The 13,284-nt window shown below is 31.7% G+C and overlaps 1 non-coding gene across 1 annotated transcript; it reads left to right on the top strand.

The window, feature by feature from the left end:
• The first annotated feature begins 2,904 nt into the window (after window positions 1-2,904).
• LOC140813402 (small nucleolar RNA R71) lies at window positions 2,905-3,011 on the top strand. Its single transcript, XR_012113937.1, has one exon. It is a non-coding gene; the product is annotated as a small nucleolar RNA R71 (small nucleolar RNA).
• Window positions 3,012-13,284: the final 10,273 nt, after the last annotated feature.

Genomic DNA, 13,284 nt, shown 5'->3' with positions numbered 1-13,284 from the left:
CTTTCCTTGAGTATTTCGAATGCATGCAGACAAGTAGAATCAAAATTAAATTCAACATCTTTCATCAACAAAGAGGATAAAGGTTTAGCAATTTTAGAAAAATCTTTAATAAAACGCCTATAAAAACCAGCATGCCCTAGGAAACTTCTAACTCCTTTTGTTGATGAAGGTGGTGGTAGGTTTTTGATTACTTCCACCTTGGCCTTGTCGACCTCAATTCCATTCTCTGATACCTTGTGTCCTAACACAATCCCCTCTTGAACCATAAAATGACACTTCTCCCAATTTAACACCAAATTGCTCTCTTCACATCTAATTAACACCAAGTTCAGATTCTCTAAACATTCATTAAATGAGGAGCCAAAAATAGAGAAATCATCCATAAAAATTTCAAGGAAATTTTCAATCATGTCATGAAAGATAGCGGTCATGCATCTTTGAAATGTTGCAGGTGCATTGCATAAACCAAAGGGCATACGCCTAAACGCAAAAGTACCATAAGGGCAAGTGAAAGTAGTTTTCTCTTGGTCCTCAGGTGCAATTGTGATTTGATTGTATCCCGAATATCCATCTAAAAAGCAATAAAATTCATGACCTGCTAATCGTTCAATCATTTGATCGATAAATGGCAAGGGAAAGTGGTCTTTACGGGTTGCATCATTCAATTTCCTATAATCTATGCACACACGCCAACCCGTAACAATTCTAGTGGGAATCAACTCATTTTTTTCATTAGTAATAACAGTAATCCCACCCTTTTTAGGCACACATTGTACAGGACTTACCCACGCACTATCAGAGATAGGATAGATAATACCTGCATCCAGAAGTTTAATTGTTTCAGCTTTTACTACCTCTTGCATCTTTGGATTGAGTCTCCTTTGTGGTTGTGCTAGAGGTGAGTATTTATCTTCCATCAGAATTTTGTGCATGCATATCGAAGGACTCATCCCTTTTATGTCCGAAACCTTCCAAGCGAATGCTCCTTTATGCTCTTTGAGGACTCCCAAGAGCTTACTCTCCATATCATCTGTCAAAGAAGAGGAAATAATAACAGGAAATTTATTATTTTCTCCTAAATATACGTACTTGAGATGTGGAGGTAGTGATTTGAGCTCCAAAGTAGGTGGCTCCTCTAGGCTTGACTTTTGAGGCATTAAATCTTTTCTGTCTCCCAATTCCTCTAGTCTAAGCCTCACTTGCTTTCTCCAAGGTGGAATGGCGTTCAAGTGAGCTACCATCTCCATCTTTTCCTCGTCTAGCTCGTCCTCCTGCTTTTCAGTAGTGAGAGTGGCCTCCAATGGTTCTTTCAATCCATCCTGCATAAAATCACAAACGAGAGAATCCAAGACATCAATACGAAAACAACTATCATTGTGCATTGTGTGCTTGAGAGTATTGAAGACATCAAAAATAATTTCTTCTTCTCCAACTCTCAGTCTCAATTTCCCCTCTTCAAAATCAATCAGTGCTTTCCCTGTAGCCAGAAACGGTCTCCCTAGGATTAAAGGCATCTCTAAATCTTCCTCCATGTCAAGTACCACAAAATCTGCAGGAAAAATAAACTTATCCACTTTCACCAAAACATCTTCGATAATCCCACGTGGATACTTGACAGATCTGTCAGCCAGCTGTAACGACATCCTAGTTGCCTTGGGTTCACCTAATCCCAGTCTCCTAAACACAGAAAAAGGCATCAGATTAATACTCGCACCAAGATCACATAGAGCTTTATGAAAATTAATGTCACCAATAATGCAAGGTATAGAGAAACTCCCTGGATCTTTTTGCTTAGGAGGCATCTTGTTTTGAACTAAAGCGGAGCAATTTTCAATCAAATTCACCGTCATATGATCTTCTAGCTTCCGCTTATTTGCTAAGATATCTTTCAAGAATTTTGCATAACTTGGCATATTCAATAAAACATCAGCAAAAAGAATGTTAATATGCAATTTTTTAAATATCTCAAGAAATTTACCAAATTGTGCATCTAATTTAGCTTTCTTCATTGCTGCAGGAAAAGGTGGAGGGATAAAATTTTTATTTTGTGCAATAGGTGTAGATGTAGAGTTAGAAGACTTACCTCCTCGATTTTCCACCTCATCCTCACTGTGCTCGGTCTTTTCCTTATTAAACTCGAGTGCTTTTTCACTACGCAATTCCACAGCCTTCACATGTTCTCTTGGGTTAGTTTCCGTGTTGCTTGGCAAAGCTCCTTGCTCCCTATTAGCAATCAACTTAGCCAATTGTCCAATTTGATTCTCTAACCCCTTTATGGATGCATCTTGGTTCTGAAATCTCGTCTCTATTGCAGAAATAAATTTAGTCATCATTTGCTCTAAATTGGACTTCTCCTCCCGAGGCGGTTCTGGCTTGAATCCTTGGTGCATCCCATACGGTGGACCTCTTTGTTGGCGATTTTGGTTGTTTTGACCTCCCCATGAAAATTTTGGGTGATTCCTCCATCCCGGATTATATGTGTTCGAATAAGGGTCATTTCTAGGACGGTTCTGGAATCCCACTTGTTTTACCGGTGCTCCCTCAGGCACATAGAATGGATTGCCATCTTGGCAATCCTGCACGTCATGCTCACCCCCACACTTATGACAGAAAATTTCTTGCAGACGTATAGCCGACCCACTCATGCTCATCCCATCAATCTTTCTATTCAAAGCCTCTAACTGTGCTGAAACCGCCGACAAATCATTAACTTGATTAACTCCAGGACCTCGTCTCTGCCTATCAGACTGAGGATGATAGCTACTAGCAGCCATCTCCTCCAATAACTCATATCCTTCCTCAGCCGTTTTTCTCAGCAAGTTACCACAGGCAGCAGCATCTATCATAGTACGGTTAGGAGTAAGCAGACCGTAGTAGAAAGTTTGAACAACTAACCCAAGCGGCAGCTCATGGTGTGGACATCTCCTAAACAAGTCCTTGTAGCGCTCCCATGCCTCGTAAAGTGACTCTTGCTCAAATTGAGCAAAAGTAGTAATGTCGGCTCTAAGCTTCATAGTCTTCGACGGAGGAAAATACTTGATCAGGAATGCCTTTGCCATATCCTCCCATGTAGTAATAGACCGATGCTTGGACGTGCTCCATCAAGAGACGGCTGTGCATAATCCATCATCGGTATACGCCTTGGCTCCTCTCTGTGTTGATCGTCTTCCATTCTTTCCTTCGCTCTTTGCTGATGTAGTCGACGTCTAGCTGTGCGTTCAATCTCGGGGTCAAAAGGCTCAAGCTTAAACTCGAGTGATCTTCGCATGCACCACAAGAAAAATCTGCAACACAATGAGAGTATCAAATAACAATAAAATAAATAATACTAAAGAATTTAATTGAAAAATAAAAATATTGTGAATCAACAGTCCCCGACAACGGCGCAAAAAACTTGATCGAGCAAAACTTGCACAGTGAATAGTCCCAAAATTTATTTTATAAATGAAAGCTCGATTTAAATATCGCAAGTGCACGATAGTCAAGTTATAATAAACGTAATTGAATACGAGTATCGTTCCACAAGGACTGCGTTACACTATTTTTTATTTTCAAGTAAAATTTCTTTAGCAACGATAAAATGAGTTGATGATTAAATTAATGTAAATTAAACAACTAAAATAATTAAAATGCAAAGAAAAAGTATTCAAGAATGCAATGATTAATTTGAATTAAATCAATTGAGAAATGAATTTGTTGGGAAATAGCAGTTCACCTACCACTCGTGTTTAAATAATTACACTCGACTTTTACTCGTGCATTCGACGGAATTCCCTAGACTAATTAATATACTCTCTCGAGCTATATTGATACTAATCATAAACATGCAGTACTCAAGTGTCCTCAATTATTTAACAGTTCAAGATTGCATTACTTTCTATGGAATCCACTAGCTTTCATCCGGGTGAACTATCACTATCGACACGTACCCAATTCCGTATATCTACTAAAATTGTAAATCCGTGGTTTATACTATTTGATCCTATTGTTAATTGTTCTATCGAAATCATCAACAACATGAAATAATCAAGGGAAGTTAGCTAGGCTTCGATTGAAAAAAGAAAGAACAATAGCATAAACAAATCACTAATAAAAACGTCGAGAAATAATGTTAAACACCGAGTACGGGGTAGGATCCCCTCAAATCCCAACAAATCTAGAGTTTAGCTACTAGATTCATGATAAAAACCAACAATCAATGTAAGAAATAAAATACTGAATAATGAAAATACTAAAGATGACGATGGATGACGGCCACGACGCGTGGAAATCTCGAGGTCTTCGAAATCTCCTTTCTCTAGCCTCCCCTCCAAGAAAAGTGATGAAAAAAAATATGATAAAAGTCCGCCAAAAGGAGGCTGATCTCGTGTCTTAGGTTTTGGTGTAGGATAGAGTCCATAAAAAGTTGGAAACAAATCTTCCCGAATCTCGCTTCTCGCTAGGGCGGTATATTTTGACCGCCCTAGCGAGAGGTCCTCGCATAAACTTCCTCGAGCATGTCCCTGATTTCGCTGGGGCGGTCACTTTTGACCGCCCTAGCGAGACACTTGCGCATAAAATCCTCGGCCAGACCAAAATGCTCGCTGGTGACCGCCCTAGCAAATCCTCTTCGATATTTTGACAAATTTTCTCCCAGTTTTTGGTTCAATTCCTAAAAAATAACCACAAAATACACGAGATCATACACATGCTAAATAATGCTAAAAAAATGCAGAATTAAACTAAAACAAACTAATATGATGCATGAATGCGACTCAAAACCAACACTAAAAACACCTAAAAACGAGTCCTGTCAATACTCTAGAACACATGAATTTAGTATAACAGAACAAGCAAACAGAACAGTCCGAATATCATATCCTGCAAAATCAAGAATGAATGACTGTTGAAATCGCCCCATAGGTTCAGACATAACAACAACAATCTGTCGAACAGGTCGAAGAAGTTCAAGTGACTCTGACTTTTTTGAAGGCCTTCCGGAAATACCATTGACTACAACAGCTGAGATGCTGAAAACTCTGGACAACAACATTGCACAAGAACTAATCCAAGTTTCTGCTCCACAGGAAAATTATTCCGTAATGACAATGGCCATTCCTCTACAGCAAGGGGTGGTAGTGGAATATGCCTCATATACATCTTCTCCAATCATTAAACATATTGAATCAACAAATAAGTGGATTATTCCAATTTTTCCTTAACAGAAAGAAGTAACAGAAGAACAGATTGTTGCATCTCCTCCGTCACTACCATCCTTTGACAATCTGATATGTAAAATGTTTCAAGATCTTCTGTTTCTGACTCTTCAGCAGTTACTAGCACAAGAAGGAGAACAACAAATTATTCCAAAGATTCAAGAAATTCTCACTGAAGAAATTGTTGATGACCCTGAACCACAAATGGGTCTTCAACTTGGTTTAGAACATAATTTGCTAGAACTTGAGATGCTGCAAAACTCTTCATCAATTTCTCATCCAAAAGTTCAAGAAGCAGATCAAGGAATTGAATCATAATTTCCACAATTTGATGACGTGAACATAGTTCATCGTTCTTTATCTCAACTGTAGAATGAAGTTTCCAGTATTAGAGCAGATCATATGGCGTATTCACTTGATCTAGATGTGTTCCAAAAATAATTCAATACCCAAATTCCTGAAGTGCTTCAAGTGGTGAACATGTACTAAAGTCAGTTATTTGAGCTCATGAACTCTTTTCAAAGATCCAATGCTGATGTGGTTTTCCATATCGACAAGAAAGATAAGGTGATCACAGGTCATATTGAGACTTTGGGTAAACAAATTTCCGAGGTGGTTGTTTTTCTTCAAGAAGGAAAGGCTGATGTCAAAAAAGGGGAAAATCAAAATAATAGCCTAAGCCCTCTGCTTCCTTGTCTCAGAAAAACCATCTCATGGAAGTTCTCATGGTGGTGGTCATCATAACAGCTCAAGCGGTGGACATAGACCCAACTACTCTATACATCATTCTTTTAGAAATTGATAAAACAGGAGATATAATTCCATTTATCTATTGTTGTTATTTTTCTTAAATTATCTCTGCATCTTATTAGTTCAATTGTTAAAAAGTTCATATTCAGTTCAATCTTTATTAATTACTTGCACAAACAGCTTACTTTTGATATCAATAAAAAGGAGAAAATTGTTAAGATAAATTTTGAATACAAGTTTTGGTGATCATAAACTAAACTGATACTAACTTAAGAAAAATTACTAAATACATGAATTAGTGAACTGAATGACAAGACTGTAGATGAAAGAACATCATTTGTGTTGTTCAACCACGCTGACACAAGATGAAACAGACAAACTCATATAGACAAATCAAGTGATAGAACTTAACCGATCAGATAAGAATCTACGACAGCTCGAGTGGAACAAAATTGTTATAATTTATTCTTTGAGCATAACAGATAAACTTTAGAATAATCTGACAACATTCTATGAATACAAAATACTATCTCCGAGTTTATTTCAAGAGTTGTCAGCAAAAACTAAATGAAGATCTATTGGTTACTCCTTTCAGCTAATGTCCAAGGAAATTGAATTAACCGCTACTATATTTGGAAACACGACAAGGACACATGGCATTTTATGCTTAATTTCATGCTATCCAGTAAATTTGTGACTACCATATCTATTTATTCCCAACATCTATAAAATGGGTTGCATCAGGAACGAAGACACCACTGTGACATTGATCTTCATCAAGCATTCTCAAATCGCACATCATCTCTTACAAGATTTGTTTAAGTTGTCCTTGCACACACACACAAATTTTATCATATTTATAAAGGATTGTATTGTGCACTTTGTATTCTCACTTATCTTTTGATTACACGAGTTTCATAATATTGTGAGAATCACTGTAATTATCAGAAGCATGTTTCTGAATAGATCGAGTTAATAAAATAGTGTACTAGGAGCTTCGATTAGGTAAAAGATAAGTCCTACATCGAAGTGAGTTTGCACAAAAGATTGTACCGATCAAATTTTCTAGTGAATCTTTTTTGAAACAGAGAAACGAGAGACGTAAACGTTTAGTCTTTGAACTTCCATAAACTCAACAAACTTTTACCTTACTTTACTTTCGGTCATTTTACTAATATTGTTTGTCATCATATGTGATATTGACTCTTTGACTTGAACTGATCTGTTGCACTTTCATATCATATTTATTTAGTAACTTGAAATGTTTCCACGCCTTAGTATTTCAATAACTTGCTTTTCTAAGTCTGATTGAAATACTGAATAGAGTTGTTAACACAATTTAAGTTTCACATTATTTGTCATAATTTTGTAACAGTTATAGTTCATTCATTCCCTTCTAAATGTTATCTTTGATATTAACAATTAACGGTAAATTCCAAAAAAATGCATCTGCCCATTTTTCAATTAAGAATCAGTACCTAGTCATAATTTTTTTGAAATCAGTACCTGACAAATCTATGCTTTTAGTTTTAACTCCTCACAAAACAAAATTTACATTTTTACCCTTTATTATTTAAATAAATATATTATTTTAGTCACAAAAATTACATATATATTCTCCATTTAAAATATAATTTTGTAAAAAATTTGTTTCTCAATTATCATGGAATAAAAGTAAATACTTATTTTGATATATAAAGTACCTATTATAGGATTTCAGATACTTGATTTCGCTATTTGAATACTCCAAATATATAAGAAAATAATATATTTTCGAGCATTCACCATAAATTTTGTAATTGTTAGTCTTTTCATGAAAAATGCATTATTTTTTATTTTTTTTATAAAAAACATAGGTCATCATTCATCTTGAAATAAAATTAAGTATTTATTTTGACCTACAAAATACCTATTTTGGAGTTTCAAATGCTTTGTTTGACTATTTGAATAATCCAAATGTGTAAGAAAATACTGAATCTTCGAGCTATCACAATAAATTCAATAATTGTTGTTCTTTTCATTGAAAATGCATTAAGATTACTTATTCATGTCATCTAATTTTTTAAAAAACATAGTTTCTCACTCATTGTTGAATTAGAAAAAGTACTTATTTTGGGGTTTCAAATATTTGATTTGGCTATTTGAATACTTCAAATGTGTAATAAAATACTTAAGTTTCAAGTAATATTAAGTGACTTTTTATGGTGTCATTTGTGAAGTTAAAATGTGATACTTAAATTGGCACAAAGAGTACCTAATTAGATTCTATAAATACATGATTTTACCTCGTAAATACTCGTATACAATAATTTGAGGATGCCTAAATATAATTTGAAGTTAATATTAATTGACACCGATGATAATATTCGTGAAGTAAAAATGTGATACTTAAATTAATACAAATAATACATAATTCGAGTCCACAAATACTTGATTTTACCGTTTAAATACTCAAATTCGATTGAGTATGTAAAAATATATAGTTTGAAGATAACACTGAATGTTCTTTGATGATAATATTTGTAAATAAAAAATGTGCTACCTAAATTGGTACAAATAGTACTTAATTTGATTTCACATATATTTGATTTTATCTTTTAAATACTCAAATTTGATTATTTTGAGATATAAAATAATATAGTTTCAAGTAATATTGAGTGACTTTTGATGTGTCATTTTTGAAATTAAAATGTGATACCTAAATTAGTACAAAAAGTATTTATTCGAGTCTACCAATACTTAATTTTACTCCCTAAATGAGAAGTACTTAATTTGAGCAAATACTTGATTTCGTAAATGAGATACTCACAATATGTACTAAAATACTAGATATTCGAATAAGCAATGTAAGTTCACCAAGTGTTGGTATTTTTATGGAATATACATTTGGATGACATATTCATCTCATTTAATATATTTTTTTATAAAAAAATAAATTTTCAACTAAGTATGAAAATTTTAAAGTACTTATTTTTACTTGAGAAGTACCTAATTTGAGTTTGCAAATACTTGATTTCGTAAATGAGATACTCACAATATGTATTAAAATACTGGATATTCGAATAGTCAACGTAAGTTCATCAAGTATTGATATTTCCATATAATAAGTATTTGGATGGCATATTCATCTCATTTAAAAAAATGTAAAAGAAAAAACAAATTCCCAACTAAGCATGAAAATTCTAAAGTACATATTTTTATTTGAGAAGTGCCTAATTTGAGATTAAAAATATTTGATATGAGATACTCATAATATGTAATAGAATACTGGATATTCGAATATGGAACGTAAGCTCACCAAGTGTTTACCGTTCCTTGGAAGATGCATTTGGATGACATATTCATCTCATTTAAATTTTTTTTTTTGTAAAAACAAAAATAAATTCTCAACTAAGTATTGAAATTTTAAAATACTTAGTTTTATTTTAGAAGTATCTAATTTGAGTTTACAAATACTTTATAACTTGAATAAGATACTCACAATATGTATTAAAATACTGGATACGAAGATACATTGATGCGAAGAGTATCTAAATTGGTCTTTCCATGGAAGATACATTGATACATTGATACGAAGATACATTGATACCAAGTATTGGTCTTTCCATGGAAGATACATTGATACGAAGAGTATCTAAATTGGTGAAATTAAAATATGGTAGCTAAATTGGTACAAAGAGTATCTAATAATGCGAGTTCGCAAATACTTGATTTTACTCCCTAAATTCTTATATCCGACTATTCGAGTATGTCAAATTATATAGTTTGAAGTTAATATTGAGTGGTCTTTGATGATGACATTCGTGAAGTAAAAATGTGATACCTAAATTAATACAAATAATACCTAATACGAATCCACAAATACTTGATTTTACTATTTAAATACTCAAATTCGATTATTTGATAATGTCAAAATATATAATTTGAAGTCCATATTGAGTGGTCTTTGATGATGAGATCCGTGAAATAAAAATGTGATACCTAAATTGTTACAAGTATTACATAATTAGATTCCACTGATAATTGATTTTACCCTTCTAAAACTCAAATTTGATAATAGGTATAATGAAAGAATATTGATACATATAATGAATGATTACTAATAAGTATTATGTCAAATAAGTATAATTGTCAAATAAGTCATTCAATGAATATCAAAAGTATTGTAAATTAATATTGATGGGTATTTTATAAATATTTAATCTTAGAATCGATAGCTATACTTAAAGTGCAAATTTCAAGCTCATTTACGAACTATGTTCATAATGTATCTTTCAATTAGTCCATGATGAACAATGAACTATGTTTATTTATTTAAATGACATGAATAAGTATCCTAATGAATTTTTCATGGAAATATTGCATATTCGAATATCCAGTATTTTAATACATATTGTGAGTATCTTATTTACGAAATCAAATATTTGCAAACTCAAATTAGATACTTCTCAGGTAAAAGTAAATACTTTAAAATTTTCATACTTATTTGGGAATATTTTTTACCAAAAAAATATTAAATAAGATGAATATGTATTCCAAATGCATCTTCCATGGAAAGACCAATACTTGGTGAACTTACGTTGCATATTCGAATATTCAGTAGTCTATTACATATTATGAGTATCTCGTGTACCAAATCAAGTATTTGCAATATGAAATTAGGTACTTCTCAAGTAAAATTAAGTACATTTAAATATTCATGCTTATTTGAGAATTTGGTTTTTTTTTTTTACAAAAAAATTTTAAATGAGATAAATATGTCATCCAAATGCATTTTCCATAGAAATACCAACACTTGGTGAATTTACGTTGCATATTCGAATATCCAATATTCTATTACATATTATGAGTATCTCATGTACTAAATCAAGTATTTAAAATATGAAATTATGTACTTCTCAAGTAAAACTAAGTTTTTAAAATTTTCATGCTTATTTAAGATTTTTTTTTACAGAAAATATATTAAACGAGATAAATATGTCATCCAAACGAATCTTCCATGGAAAACCAACACTTGGTAAACTTACGTTGCATATTTGAATATCCAATACTCTATTAAATATTATGAGTATCTGTTGTACCAAATCGAGCATTTGCAAACTCAAATTAGGTACTTCTCATCCAAATACATGCATATTTCATGAAAATACCAACACTTGGAGAACTTACGTTGCTTATTCGAATATTCAATATTTTAATACATATCGTGAGTATCCCATTTACGAAATCAAGTATTTGCGAACTCAAATTAAGCACTTCTCAAGTAAAACTAAGTACTTTAAAATTTGCATACTTATTTGGGAATTTGGTTTTTTAACAAAAAATATTAAATGAGATTAATATGTCATCCAAATGTATTTTTCATTGAAATACTAATACTTGATGAATTTATGTTGTCTATTCGAATATCCAGTATTTTAATACATATTGTGAGTATCTCATTTACGAAATCAAGTATTTGCAAACTGAAAATAGGCATTTCTCAAGTAAAACTAAGTACTTTAAAATTACATGCTCAGTTGGGAATTTGATTTTTTTTTTTTACAAAGAAATATTAAATGAGATAAATATGTCATCCAAATAAACATTTCATGAAAAGACAAACAATGACTGAATTGATGGTGATCGTTCAAGATCCAGTATTTTCTTACATATTTGGAGTATTTAAAGAGCCAAATCAAGTATCTGAAACTTAAAAATAGATATTTTTTATGTCAAAATAAGTACTTAATCTTATTTTAATGATGATTGATGAATTATATATTTTTTAAAATAAAATGACATGAATAAGTCATCATAATTTATTTTTTTATGAAAATCCAACAACGACTTAATTATGGTGATTGTTCGAAAATATAGTATTTTTTTTACACATTTGAAGTATTCAAATAACAAAATCAAGTATCTGAAACCACATAATAGGTACTAATATTTTGGTAGATAGAAAACACACAATTAATTTGGTGGATAAAATAATATATTTATTTAAATAATAAAAGGACAAAAATGTAAAATTATCTTTGTAGGTAGTTAAAACTAAGTTTGTAGTGTTGTCAGGTATTGCTTTGTAAAAAAAATCTTTTAGGTACTGAATCTTAAATGAAAGAGTTGCAGGTGTATTTTTTTCAAATTTACCCAACAATTAACTTCCTTCAAAATTCTATTTTCTAAAAATACCTTATATTTATATTTAAATGTAAAATATGAAAATCTATATACAACATTAAATCGAATTAATACACTGATCAATTTTTTAAAAAAACAAATTGGTGATTTGGAATCCGAAAACCTTGATTAGATTTATCGTCACTGTCAATCCTTGTCAACTTTATTTGCAGATCGAAATGATTATGAAATCCACATTAGGTCGACCGATAGTAGTTTGCATGACTTAGGTTATTCTCTTTGCATGATCATATACTTATTATTTTATTATATCATATTAATTAATTTATTTAATTATAAAAAGTGCGAAGGGTCATGAATATTAAATAAGGGAGACCTAAATTGTAATTAGACAATATAAATCTATATTGGACTGAAAAAATTATTTTTGTTAATTTAATCGGACCAACCAAATGATATAAATATTTTTTTTAACAAAGAGCCGTACATTTACCGAATTTCTTTTTATATTTTAAAAAATAAATATAAGATCGATCCCTTGTTATTTTTCAAAATTTAAAATTTTATTGAAAGTGGACATTTTTTTTATCACTTCATACGTAGCAGCACTATGAAAACTTTGTTCTTAATTGTGCCTAATTAGTGGGGAAGTGGGAACACATTGATTTTTTCCTGCCGAAGCCAACTTTTCCAAGCTAGTTAAACATTTTAATTCTTTATTATCTTCTTAAAAATACTTTTTACAATAGTGCCTTTGAATTAGGCCAGGTCAAAAGATTGAAGGTCGAGTTATATATATATATATATATATATATATATATATATATATATATATATATATATATATATATATATATATATATATATATAATTTGTTACCCTGCACACCAGGTGTGCAAGTTATCATGAGCACCGCCTACGTGGCGGTGCCTGATTGGTCAGCCTTTTTTTAAAAAAACAAAACAAAAAATTTTGTGTTGTTGTGGGCGTGCCACGTAAACAGGCGCTCATAGGTGTGCAGGGTATCATTGCTATATATATATATATATATATATATAGATAGATATATATAATGTAGAAATTTAATGAACGTTCTAATAGTTTGTTTAGTCGAGAAAAAACAACCGTATGTGTATTGTCACGTGCATGTTTATCGGTGAATTAATGGAAAAATGGCGTAAATCATAATTTCGATCATCTTATTAGTAAAATT

Source organism: Primulina eburnea, chromosome 14, assembly GCF_022965805.1.
Source record: "Primulina eburnea isolate SZY01 chromosome 14, ASM2296580v1, whole genome shotgun sequence".
Lineage (NCBI taxonomy): Eukaryota > Viridiplantae > Streptophyta > Magnoliopsida > Lamiales > Gesneriaceae > Primulina > Primulina eburnea.
Note: the sequence above shows the minus strand (reverse complement) of the source record. Positions and strands in the feature narration are given on the sequence as shown.